The sequence below is a fragment of the Eublepharis macularius genome, chromosome 3, assembly GCF_028583425.1.
Source record: "Eublepharis macularius isolate TG4126 chromosome 3, MPM_Emac_v1.0, whole genome shotgun sequence".
In the NCBI taxonomy this organism is placed as follows: domain Eukaryota; kingdom Metazoa; phylum Chordata; class Lepidosauria; order Squamata; family Eublepharidae; genus Eublepharis; species Eublepharis macularius.
Window position 1 is genome coordinate 115,953,151 of NC_072792.1, and position 14,508 is coordinate 115,967,658.

The following is a 14,508-nucleotide window of genomic DNA, read 5'->3' on the forward strand; positions in this document are numbered from 1 at the left end:
CAGGTTCAAAAGGATCTAGATTAACTAGAAAGCGGTGTACAAGTGTGACTGTGTTGTGCCCTGAAATATTACTTTTAAAGGTCACAAGGTTGGTAGGGCTTGAAGAAATATCAAGAGGGGCATGCAGAACATGTGGGTGGGAGAGTCACGATTCCTCTTCTTGCCATCCAGTCTATCCATCTGCATCTGTACAGAAACAATTGAGTTCACTGGTCCAATATAGATAAGGATTGTTTTGAGCTGGACTGTGCAATGGCCTGCACAATTTCATTTTGTTAGCCTCATCTTGAGGCAAGGGTAGTGTGGCTTAGGTGCTTCAATGTAATGAGAATGGAAAGCACTGTGAGGTACTTGAGGATAGGAAAAATTACCTAAGCCAACACTGTTGTACTTTGCAACTGAATATTACTGTGGGGAATGGGAAAATCTACTTGCAAATAACCATTAAAGTGGATTAAAAGTGCATTGTACGTTATTTTGGGTCCCCATTGGGGAGAACGACATAAATGAATTTAGTAAGTAAATTAATTCTAGCTTAACCCATATTGTTATATGGCATCTTCATTACTGTTGTTTTATGACTACTATTTTTATTACTTCTGGAATGTTCCTGTTTTCCATTGTTTAACAATGTTTAAACCCTGGCCTGGATAGCCCAGGCAAACATAATCTTGTCAGGTCCTGGAAGCTAAGCTGAGTTGGCCTTGTTAGTAATTGGAGGGAAGACCTCCAAAGAAGAACAGAGGCAGGCAACGGCAAACCATTTCTGTTAGTCTCTTGCCTTGAAATCCACTTCGGGGTCACCACTAGTCAGCAATGACTTGACTGCACTTTCCACCACCAATAGTGTTTAAACTTCACAGGAATTCTATCAACAATTTTGTTTCTGGCTTTTATTAATGGATTTTATGAATTTTTAAGCTATGTCATTCTTTGTCAGCTGTCCTGAGCAGATCTCTGGAGAGATGGCCTACACATTTCCAAAATAAATGAATAGGCTGTCTGTGTATCAGAGGTAGTATGGTGATATCAGGTGGGCAGGTAGGGCAATATTACACCCAGAACCCAGTGCAGCTGTCTAGTCACTTTCCTTATATCAGTTCAAACTGTAACGGTACTGCTAGGTGGGCAATTACATGTGTCAGGTTCCACCATGGCAGTGGTGGAGCTTTGAGCACGAGTGTCCAGGGAGGGGCGGGCTTGGGCACAAGCAGGCTTGGGGTTGTCCCCTGGATAGTGGAAGGAAGGGGATACCTCCCTCCCCCCTTCTCTCTCTCTCCTGAGCCTGCCTTTATAGGGCTTCTTCCACCTTCCCCCTCCCTTCCTTCCAGCCAGCTGGGGAAGCTCTCAGGTGTTCCTCCTCTCATTCCAGTTCCTCCCTGCTCTCCTGTCCTTTCTTGCAGGGTGGGGCTAGATGCCATCCTGCTGGGGATGTTCTCAGGTGTTCTTCCTCTTGTTCCAGGTCCTCCCTGCTCTCCTATCCTTTCTTGCAGGATGGGCCTAGCAGGGCCTTTCCAGGTGACAATGATTGGCTGCCTCCACCTCTGTTTGTGCAATGCCAGACTGGCCACCTGGGTTCTGGCCAGTCCCCTGGGGTGGACATTGGGCCCGCTGGTCCCACCTGGGGTGGGTGCAGGGGCTTCTAGCCCATCTGGCTGGGTATCAGTGTCCCAGGTGTGCATGTGCCCTTCTTGCCCTTTGGGGCTTGTCTTGGTAGTGAGTGCCTTGCCTGCCGCCCTGGCTGGCTCCATTTCCCCTTCACTCCCTGCCGGCTGGGGCTGAGTCGCCTCCCTTGGGCTCTCTGTGCCTGCAGCCAGGGTGCCGTCAGTCCTCACGCAGCCCCCGCTGGGCGGGGCACCAGGCAGTCTGTACCTGACATCAAAGGGGCACCAGGGATGCTGCAGGACCCTGCTCTGTGGAAGGAGGGGCGGTATACCTCACCCAGTCTCCCTCTCAATCCACTCACTGGCCTGCTCAACCTGTGCCACTCACCCCCTTTGACCTCCACCATCTCCTTCTTCATCCACTCTCCTCCTTGCTCTCACTCTGCTCCACTCCATGACTCCCACTCAAACCCACCACCTCAAAGCTCTTCCTAGCCATCTTTTATAGGGCTTTCTTTCCCCGCCCCGCCCTCCTTCCAGGCTCGTTCCCTCTCCTGACTTGACCCAGCTGTGCCTCCCCTCAGGTGTTTCCCTTCCATCACTAATCCCTTCTAGGCTTCCTTGCCTTTCTGGCAGGGTGGGGTTACATGCGAACAAACCCCAGCTGAGGTTTCCTTGGCCTTGCTCCTGAGGAGCTGCCCCAGTCAGCTTCTGCGCTACTGAGCTTCCCTGGCCTTGCTCACGAGGAGCCTTGGCCAGCTTCTGGGCTGCCTGCCCATTGATGCTGGGCGGGGCTGCCCATCTCCTCTCCCAGAATGCCTGTGGCAGCTCCACCTGGAGTCACTTTGCTCCTGGCATTCCCTGAGCCTGGTTGTTGCCTTCTAGCTGGTGGATAGGCTGGGGCGTGGTTCTGAGCTGTTGTGGCTGCTTCTCCTCCTCGGCCGGTAAGGGCTCTGTTTGGGCAGCTGCGGGGTCCCTATTCCCCCTGCCTTTGCTCCCTCCCTCTGCCCTGCTTAGCTCCCTATCTTCTCCCTGGAGGGTGGGGCTGGATGGCCTCATCCTGCCCCTTCCAGCCCTCTGGGGCCTTGGACCTTTGCCCCTTTCCCCTGGCACAGGCAGGTTCTGGCTCTGATGGCTGGCCGGAGCAGCAGGGCAGCTGCCTCCCAGCTGTCTCCCATTGCTTCCTCCCAGCGAGGCCAGGGGCTGTGCCTCAGACCCCGGACATGGGGCACTCGAGGTGTTTGTCCCCAGACAACATGCACTGTGACAGGAAAAATATATTGTTATCTTTGTGTAAGGAAAGCATGATGCTCCTGAAACAGAAGTGCTTTCTTGGAGCATAATATCCAGATTCTGCAAAATAAATTATATGTGCAGTTGTAATCTTCTGGAGAGTCCCTAAAACATTGAAAGGGTGAGGGAGAAGAATATTACACGTTCTTCCTAAACTCAGATTTCAGTAAATAGATGTTGATGTATATAAATATTCAGACTTAGCAGAAATATAATCCAATCATTTCTCTGAATTTCCATGTTGGCATTAATTATGGATTTTACAAAAGACAAAGCACTTAATTTTACTGTAAGAGACATTAGCATAATGGGTCACCCAGCATTTCCCTCAGTTTAGAATTCACTAACTTATCTCATGTCCTTTGAAATTTCTCCTTGAAAATAAATCTTATGTCTTCTTATAAAATGCTAACCATGTTAATGTAATTATGGACGAAATATTAATCATTTTCTTCAAAGTGAAATTTACTTTGTGAGTCATCTGCTCATTTTAGAGAGTTCAGTTTCAACAGTATCAGTTGCGGCATCCATCATTTGCTTATTCTTTTACTTGAACTGTTTTAACATTCTAAGTGCTGCAAAGTGACCAGACCATAAATCTGAAGCACTGTGTTTAATTTTTTCTTAAGCAAATGTATAGGATTTGATTTTGCCCATGCAGAGATTGCTATAAGGATGCAAGTAAGATTCCACTTGCATGCCAGGAACATCTAGCACAAGTTGTCTTCTCCAAGCTATATATTCCTGTGTCCACCTCAGAAATTTCAACATTTTTCTCTCATTAGATGAAGGCTCTACTGGTTTCTGAGCTAACTTGGGCTGCGCTCACAGACACTGATAATTGAATAGGTCCTTTCCCCTTCTCTACAAAAGGGAACTAGCATGTAACCAGCTTGAACAGAACTGAGTTTTGTTACTCTTGCTGTGTTCTTTAATATCATTAGTCCCTAGAGGTGGACAAATGTCCTTTATGATGACCTTCATACATGGAATGAATCAAGATAAGATGGTAAATCATAAAAACTTCCTATGGGGAGAATGAGCTGTGTGTTTATCATAATTTTTAGGCCAATTCTAAGAATGTATTTTAAAAGAAAAACTTAAGAGCAATTCAAAAACTTTTTGAGTCCATGAGGTTCTATTTACCTAAGTACTCACCCACCAGAGAGAAAAGAACATATGGATATGCCTTATATGGATTCAGTCAACTGGTCCATTTCACTCAGTACTTTCTACTTGGATTTATGATGTCTAGAATTTCAAGTGGAGAATAGGGTAAATATGATAAAGAATATTAAAACAAGCTAACAGCCAGGCTCTATTTCCTATTCTTTTGTGGTTCGAGTTGTCTTTCTGCTATAATTTTTTCTTCCCTATTCTCAGCCAGGCATTCTTTCAGTGGTTCTACAAGATTACCAGAAATGACCAGAGAATGAATAATAGCTTATAATATGTACTACATCTGCAGAGACCTCTATGTAAAATTTTGTACACTGTTGAGCATGTTATGATTTCTGATGTAATGCTTTGCCATTAAGTTCACCGCAAATGTACCACCAGAGTGCTTCATAGTCTCTTAAATGTTTGATTTAATAAAATAGCTTTTCTCATCTTTGTTCTGAAATCATCATCAAAATTTACCTCCATGCATAGTGATTAAGTCATTAAGTGGCATTCCAGACACCTTTAGAATGTAAATTTGCAAGCAATCTTCTAAGGAATGTTTAATACATTTTCACAGAAATGCTCACATTCAGTTAATCAAACCTCTAGCTATTCACTTGGAAAGCTCTGTCCTTAATTCTGTCTTTTCAGTATTTATAGTGTAAAGTATAATTTTAATATAAAATGTTAAGGGCAGTGTTGCTAATAAGAATAAATGCTTTTAAATATGCTTCATATCCAGTGGAAAGTCTTGTGTATAAAAGTGTGGTTTTGATTAAGCACAACGGTCAGCCACATCTTTCACATCTTTCACTGTTTCACACAACTTTAGTTCATACAGCTTTTTCCAAGTTAGGAAACATGCTTGTTACGTAACTCAAGCATATTTTTTAAATGATTGAGTAAAAGAGGAAGAAATCCCTATTTTTACGTTCATAGTAACTGAATGATAAACCACATTAGAGCATTATCAATAGCTTCAGTAGTCCATAGCTTTATAAAGTCCAAAACCTAAAAATGGCAAAGTCCTGAAAAAGGACTGATTCTGCAAATATCTACTTCAGACATTATGGCAATAATACAGATACAGGTTTTGAACAGAATACATCATAAAAGAACAAACATTCTTGTCTTGTTCTGCTTTCACACCCTTTGCTCACCTTGTCCCAGCACTTGTTTGAAATCGTCAGGTAATTTAGAAGCAGAACCTAAGAACTACTTCATTGTCCTTGTGTGCAGGAAATTCTAAGTGTGTTAGGACTAAGCATGAAAACTGAAGTGTTCATTTGATTGCTCTGAATAGAGGCCTATATTTTCACACAGCCATGGGTATTGTAACTTTTTTATTGATCTTATAATGCAATTGAAATCAGTGGATGGCTAGCCAAAACAACAAGAATTCGTTACATGATCAGGCCATTTTGGCATTGCATGAATTGATCCTAAAAGCCCCTCATCAAATAACAGCACATAGAAATAATGTTATGCTTTACTTTACTTGACTAATGATTGATGGGATTCTGATATGGCTGTTGCCAGTCATTCCCATGACAACCCATAGTAACATGTGTATATTTGAAAATTGAAAACCAGCAAGTACATTCAGCTGGTGGTGGGTGAAAATACTTCTTTCCTCTCTCTTATTCATATAGTACCAAGACTTTGGGGCTGAGATACCCTCTGCTGCTGTGAAAGGACTCTAAATTCTGTGTTATCATAATAATTCTGTGTTATGGTTGTTGTGGGTTTTCCGGGCTGTATTGCCGTGGTCTTGGCATTGTAGTTCCTGACTGTGACACTGAGAGACCTCTGTCTTTTGGTGCTGCACCTCTGAAGATGCCAGCCACAGCTGCTGGCGAAACGTCAGGAACTGCAATGCCAAGATCACGGCAATACAGCCCGGAAAACCCACAACAACCATCATTCTCCGGCCATGAAAGCCTTCGACAATTCTGTGTTATCCTAATATTCCTAATAATAAAACTAGTATAATGTCTGTCATTTTGATGGACAAAGATGGGAAGTCAAGAGTCTGTATTTTTCTACAGATAGCACTGCTTTCTTTGAGCAAGTGCAAGCAAACTTGCAATGTAGTAAAACTTAGGGGTTTTTTCACTATAGATTCTAAAGTTTCAGTACATTATGTCAATAATCTATCTGAGTTAGTTTCCAGGATCATGGAATTCAGCCACATAGTCATTTTGTTACTATAGTACAAGGCCTATCTCAAAAGAAAAAAATCATCATTATATAGACCAAAATCATGTACAAATAGGAAGGTTTTATTTTCTGGGTTGGCAGGATCTAACAGAACTGTGAACTTTCTATATGTTCTCATGCCACTATTAATGATGAGCCATCGGGGAGACCAATATTGGGGGTGGGAAAGCCTTATTTGTCACATGGAACTAGATATTTTGATTTTGCCACTGGTTTTGCCTTAGGTTGGATTAGTATGTTTATCACACAGAGTCCAAATGGAACTGCTTCTCTGAAAAGGTTTCACAAGTCATATGAGCTGCCATTAGTTTTTCCAGATCTATAACCATAAAGTACAGAGCCATTCTCTTTCTACATCATATGGAGATTCTCTGTACAAATACCGGATATGTCCTGGAATATAAGCATTTGATGTAAAAGGCAGGGCTGGTGCTACCATTAGGCCAACTAGGTAGCTGCCTAGGGCGCAGACCTCAGAGGGGCGCAGAACTGACCTGAGGGGCACAGTTTTATACAGATTAGTTTCTTTTTAAAAAGCAACTGGCCATTTAATTTTTATTTTAAAATAGATACTACAATCGTACAATAAAATGTAATTAATTATAACGTCTTATCAAAGTTTTCGCTGCCCCTCTTATCACTTGCAAAAGCCCCATTGGCACCAGCCACTGTGGTCTGCCTCCTGGGGTTATCAGTCGGCAAACAGGGCAGGAGTGGGGGAGAAAACCTATTGAGCATCCCCCAACAGGGTAGGGAGAATAGTCCTCTCAACAGACAATCAGGAGTGATGAGGATTTTCAATAAGTTTTGATAGATCCTACTGAGATTGCAAAGGAGCTTGGAATACTACTAAACTTAGAGACAGAAAAAGTTAGAGAAAGGAGAAAGCAGCAGTTTGAGTATGAGGCCCAAGAAGATGCAAAACAAGATCCAAAGCAGAAATTCAAAGTAGGTTTCTATTATGCTGTCTTAGACATGGCCATACAATCTGTTGAAGAGAGATTCCAATAGCTACAACAATAGAATTGCCTATTTAGCTTCCTGTAAGATATATACAGTATCAACAAAAAATTACTGAAGACACACTTAAGGCCTGCAAGAATTTGGAAAAATCACTGATAAACAATGGCAACAAAGATATTGATGCTGGAGATCTGTGCTGTGAACTTATAGCAATAGTTCGAAGTACACCACAAGGAGTACTTTTCTTCATACTGCAACAAAAACTCCTGAATAGTGTGCCTAATGTTTCTGTTGCTCTAAGGGTCCTTCTCACACTTCCAGTGGCAGTGGCAGTTTCTCAAAGCTCAAACTTATAAAAATGTGCATACATTCAACAGTGCTGCAAAAGAAACTAGTTGGTTTGGCAACTATATCAATAGAACATGCTCAAGTATCAGCACTTGACCTGAAGAAATTGGTGATAAAATTTGCAAAGGAAAAGGCACGCAAAATGAGATTTTGATGTTCTTGAAATGGAAACATTCAAGAGACTTAAATTTTAACATCACAATTCACAGGATTATTCAAAACTGGAGCCAGATTCCATTGTGACATAATGGGCTCTAGTCATAGTGGGCGCTGGACTGAGCCACCCCACCCCACAGCAGGCCACCAGTTTGGGCCCCCTGCACTACAGCAGATGGCCAAGCTGTGCAGCCCTGTGCCCCAATGGGCCAGGCAGTCCTACACTGCAGCATGCCGCTGGGCCAGGCAGCCCCATTGCAGTGAGCCAGGCAGCCCCATGCTACAGTGGGCCAGGGCAGGCCACCCTGCACCTCAGCAGGCCGCCAGACTGGGCCGCTCTGCACTGCAGCAGGCCACTGGCCTGGGCAGCCCTGTGCTACAATGAGCCAGGCAGCCCCATGCTGCAACGGGCTGGGCAGCCCCATGCCACAGTGGACCGCTGGGCTGGGCTGCACCACACCAGGCCCCGAGGCAGTGGGAAGGCCCAGGGCCGTAGCATCATGTCTTCCCACTGCCATGCTGGTCTTTCCTGGTCCTCCAAAAGCCCCAAGGCAGCAGCCATGGCACCGGACCTTCCCACAGCCACACTGGGCCTTTCTGGGCCTCTGGAGGCCCCGAAGAGGTGGCGGAGAGGCAAACCGTTTTGCCCCCAACTTGCTTCTTATTCCCATGTACTGCGCCTGCACAGGGATAAGGAGTGATTTGTATTTGAGAAAGAAAATCAAAGATCGTTGTATTATTCTTGAATTTTTTAAAAAAATTAGCAATTTCAAGTTACATGCTTTACATTTTTCCTACAATTCATCTGTTTTTGATAATTGGTTAGCAGTGTGTGTTGGGGGGGGGGAGTAGTTAGCCTTGTCTAGGGGTACAAAAAGGCCTGGCACCACCCTGACCACACAAGACAAAAATACAATCGAATTACATGGGTAATTCAAGTTTATTTTGTAATTCGAGTATATTTGAGTGTAATTCAAGTGTAATTCAAGTGTATTTTGTCTTGTGTGGTTTGGCCCTAAGTAACATGTAGAGAAACTCCCAGTGACAAATGTTTCGGCATGAATCTGCCCTCCTATGTTGGTAGAACCTTTGAAGCACTCCGATTTGGGCTTCAATAGATTAGATTATTCTACTTATCTACAACAACAGATTCAATTATTTAATTTATTTACAACAAACACATCAGCTCAGCATCCTCTACACACAAATCACCTGTACCCTGAGCAGTGACCAGGGTGTAAATGCGACATATTGAACAAAGATAACCCAGAGATGCCACATTCAAGTAGTAGTGAGATAAACACCAAAGCAAATTAGATATTATTGTTAAAGTTACATACCTCTCCAATATTATTAGCTTGAAAGCTTTGAATCATAGATTCAAGGAGAGCTCCATTGTTTAATTCTTCAAGTTGCTGTACTGACCGTTGGTTACCAACATCAAATGTGCATACTTGCACTCTGTATTATTTTATTGTAATGTGGCATGAAAAATCTGACAAGAAATTCAGTGTCATCTCCCTCCTCTGAGGTAAATTAATACAATAAAGCCATAAGAATTTCTTCCATAAGTTAAATGCAATTCATACTTAGTCCACTACATAATGGCTGCTACAAATTAATAGTATTTTATTTGTTTTCAATGATACATTATACAGAGGTAATATCTACTTGCAGAAAAGGGTGTTCTGTTTTGAAAATTTTCTGTAAATTTATCTCTGAAATATAGGGGCATCCTATTACCTGTTCCAAAAGACTTTCCATGAAGATTTTAATATGTCTCAGGGGATCTGCTGTCCTTTTGCTTACATTTCCACTGCCTTATTTATTTATAATTGTTATTTCAGGAGAATAACTTAAAAAGTATTACTTGAATGGCATTTGTCCTGCATCAGTATTATCTTTATGGAAAAATCTGGACTAGGCATGTAGTTTTACAGTGTTCTTTCACTTGCATGATAGAAAAGTCAGCATTTTCCATAGCAAAATTCATGAACATTTGTTTAAAAAAATACTTGGCAAATGCATAAATGGAATCTACAAAGTACATTTTCAAAGCACAAGGGTCTTGACCTCTAGCTGCCATTGATTAAGTGAGAACTGCTGAGGTAAAGCACTCTGAAATACTTTGAAAATATAGATGAATAGAGCTGTCCAGTGAGACAAACAAAAAGGACTGTAAGAGCTTGACTTGTTCAGTACTTCTTAGAGTATTTTTAATGTTTGAAAGGAGTGCATTCTGTTAATAACTTATGCATGCCACGATCTTGTAAGCAAGGAAGCTTGTCAGGATACTTAATTATAGCACTGTCATAAAAATGCAACACACTCACCAAAGGTGTTTGTGACATAATTCTAATCAATTGTATTGCAGTCAACATGAGTGTAAGAGTTTTCTAGATGGAGCTGTTCAGTTTTACTTACATATTGTAAAAAGGAGATATGAAAACTATTCACTATGGAATAGTTTTCTGCTGGTAAGACATAAGATATTGTATTTGCACCTGTAGCATTTATATTTTAAAGAGGAATTCTCACCTGATCAGTGTTAGAAGTTGGTTCTTTAAAAAGGAGAGAGGCTCCATAAGCAATTCCAGTGTGACATGAAGCTGAACATCTTGAACATTAGACTCGATAGCAGGTTCATTTTTTTCTCAACCTATGAAATCTGATATTCTGTTTTTGTGTGACCATTTTGACTTCTACTGATATGTCCTATGCAATGTCATTGGCAATTATGCTATACAACAGCTGGCTGCTGTAAGTTAAATAAATCAAAACTTTGGAACTCCCTCCCTAGGGAGATTTGTCTGACCCTTTCTAATTGCTGTCTTCTGCCAGTGGGTAAAGACTTTTTTGTTTGGGTTGGTGTACCACAATAACTGTTATTGGCCCTCTTCCCTGTCCTTTGTGTTGTGTGCTTGTGTGCATGTTTATTGAATTGTTTTTCATAATATTTTAAAAGTTGTTTTAAATTTAGATGGCTTTAAAATGTTTTAAATTGTTTGTTAGTGTTTTAATGTTTGCTGCCTTGGGGACCATATTTTGGATAGAAAGGTGGCATACAAATGTTATAAATAAAATAAATCAATAAAATAAATGAATAAAATAAAAAATATAACAATTTGTAACTTCCCTCATCTCTTGAGCTTTCCTTTTTCTCTTATTCCTTTCATTGTGTGTGTGTGGTGCCCTCAAGTCAGAGCTGACTTATGGCAACCCCTGGTGGGATTTGCATGGCAAGAAACTATCAGAGGTGGTTTGCCATTGCCTGCCTCTGCAACCATGGTCTTTGTTGGAGGTCTCCCATCCAATTACTAACCAAGGCCGACCCTGCTTAGCTTCTGAGAGATCTAGCACTTTCACCTCTTAGCTGAATGACTAACAAAACTTTACTGAATGCCAGCTGTTTTGCAAATTACTTAAGATAAATTATGTTAATCTTAGATAGTTCCAGTGCCCATAAGAGACAAGAGATAAGATGCTACAATGGCTTAGTGATAAATCATCTATATTGCATGTAACAGGTCTTAAGTTTAATCTCTTGCATCTATAGTTAAAAGGATCTGATCATAGGAGATTTAGAAGTCCAAAGCATGAGTACTAAGCATGAGACCTGCTATTCAGGACAGTACTGACTAGGATAGACCAATGGCCTGACTCAATATGTGTACATATTGTGTACATTGTACATTGTACATGTGTACATTGTAATGAAGTATGACACAATTAAATATTATTAGCTAGTATTACTGCAGCAAAATAAATTCAAGAACTGCCTTTCATATATGATCATGCTTATTTCTGTACAAAGATGGATAGAAGAACATATGAAATGTCCCAGGCAATTAAAGCCCCATGACTTCTCTACACATAGTTGACATTTACTATTACGGAAATTTAGATTAAGATATTGTGAAGTAATATGTCCTGTTGTGACTGTATAAGGGAGTGACTAGATTATTAATTGAGAGGAAATGTTCTTCCGATAAAAGTGAAGAAGACAAGAGAATGACTAACTCAAGTGATGACCTGCCCAGATTTCATTGTATAGCAGTCTGGCTGTGCAGAAAATGGCAGTACTATACTAATAGCAGACAGCATGAAGTGTCTAATGTGCTATTCTGTAAATGCTTAAAAGACGAAAACATTCCCCTGAAGGATTATGATTAGTATCCATGACTGCAAACATTTGAGGGGTCCTGCTGTCATTTGGCTTAATTTCTATAAAAAGATAATATTTTCATTGACAACATGAGACAATAATTTAAATCTGCTGCATATTTTTCCTTTTCATAAATGAAATACGTTACTGAAAAGGGGGAGGGGAAACTTTTTAGCCTGCTGAACTTGACCCCAATGAACCACAGTATAACAGCAAAATGATTTCTTTCAAGATTCTATTGCCACTGACATAACAGTTAGAAGTCTTCAAATTCCATTCTATATACATTGTCTCTCTCTCCTTACCATATAAATGAAAAGATTATGAAAGAGTCCATGTTTAATGTTCACCAACGTCTGTTAAACATTGCAGGAAAAGAAACCATTTTTTCTTGAAACAAGGAGGTCATTGACCTAGATCACATAAACCTCCCATTGACAATGTCAACAGAAAAATCAGCGTGGAAAGCTTGAAAAGCAGTATTTGCTGATGTAAATGCAAAGGCATGCCTAACTTTCCCCTGTATGTGTTCCATATTCACTGCTAGGTGAATACTTAATGAGAAGCTTTTGAAAATAAACTGTGTATAGCTAGAGTACAAAACACACAAAATAAAAATCTGAGAATCTCATCTCTTTCTTAAGGGATGAGGCTACATTGCAGCTGGGAGGTGATGCTGGGCAAAAGGCTTGCTGCTCATCCTCTCTGAGGTGATGGATGTCAGGGGCAGAGCAGGGAGGAGCAAAGAAGGGGCCTGGCTCCATGTCAGCAGTCCTCATGGTCCTTACCACATTCCTTGGTTAAAGAGAAAGCAGACAGATAGTCTCCCTCTCTGCCTAGGGGCTAGTTGGATCTGGAGATGCCTGACACAATGTGGTGGTTTCAAGGCATTGGGCCTGATCAACTGGGGTGAGTTATGCAGTCTGGGAGGCTCACCCCTCCCCCTTTTCTGGATCCCGTTAAGGAATCTGGGGGAAGCCAAAAGGTACGCACCAAGTCTGGCCATTGCAGGCTTCACCCTGGGTGGTTGAGGTTGCTGAGGTCATACCTGGATGGGGCCACCTGCCTAGTAGGTGAGCAGGGGAAGACGTACCATTGAATGGCAGGTGTGTGGTTCAGTACTGTGGATCGGTGATCTATGCTATGCCATTATTCCAGTGGCTGTAATCAATAAAGTTGCGGCTTATTTTCACACAAGATCCTGTGTGTGGCATACACCATTCTCACTTATAGCCCATACAGTTGCAATTCAGTTTAAGAGTCTATTTTCTTGCATTTAAGCCACGTTTGTACAATGATACAATTAATCAACTTCTATAGAATCAACAGTTGCAATATATCTTTACCATAGAATACACTTGAACAACAAATAGAGCTTCTTCCACATGTGCAAAGTTAGTATACATGGGGTGGAACAGTTGAATTCTACATTTCAGTTTTACATAATGGTTTCCATTATTGTCAGTGAATAAAAGTATTGAATGGTGTGATTTGGAATCTGACTTCTAAATGATTTAGCAGATAATTCCAAATAATTTCCTACCAATATATTCCAAATAAATATGTGAAACATTTAAATGGATTAAGTTGCAATAGAAATGAGAAGTAGAGTGTAAATTTGCTTCTCTCCCCACCCCCCCACAACTTCAGCAGCCTTTTATTCTCTACAGGACAGAAAGGAAATTAGTGGACACAGCTTTTCCTATCATAAAGATGGTGGATACTAATTTTATGCCAGTAAAATACAAAGAGCTTATCAGAAAAATATTGACACAGTTGTTAAAATATCCATTAGTTGTGAGATGTACATCCTATCTTGAGTATTTTGCTAAAAGCACATATAGTGGGTGTTACTCATGCTTTACTTAGTCCTACAGCATATGAAAGAGTAAAGAGACAATTGTGTGAAACACGGGTACAAAACTGGCCATTAACCCTATAGGGCAGGGGTCCCCAGCCTTTTTGAGCCTGTGGGCACCTTTGGAATTCTAACACAAGGTGGTGGAAACAAACATGAATGACCACCATGGGAGGTAGAGCCAACCACAAAATGGCTGCCATGAGACGTGGAGCCATACACAAATGACTTCCACGTAAAGGTGACAAGAGGAGTAAATTTTAAAAATATACTGTGAAAGAGCAGTAGGAGAGAGAATAATCTAACACTGTAGTAATAACTGCCACTAAAATACTATTTTAATTTGCACTGCCAAGCAGATCTCCAATGGCCAATCAGAAGCCCTGATGGGTTGTAGCCTCTCCCGACCCCACCTGGCAGCACCAAGAAAGTGTTGGTGTTGCTATGGCATCCACAGGCACCACTTTGAGAACTCCTGCTATAGAGATTGTTCTTGGTGAGTCTACCGGCCAGAAGCAAGCAGAAGCAAATCTAAGCACCTCATCCAGTATGTCAGGACACACTTGGCTTGCATTCTTCAACAGCAATGATTCTTCAATCCACCAATACTTCCTTCCCACATCTGCCAGTTTGTGTGAAGATACAATGAACTGATCCCACTGGACTGGTCTGAACTGGATGGCCCCTGCTGTGCCCCTGAATGGCCTTTGAGTTAGTTTGGATTACTCCTGGAACAT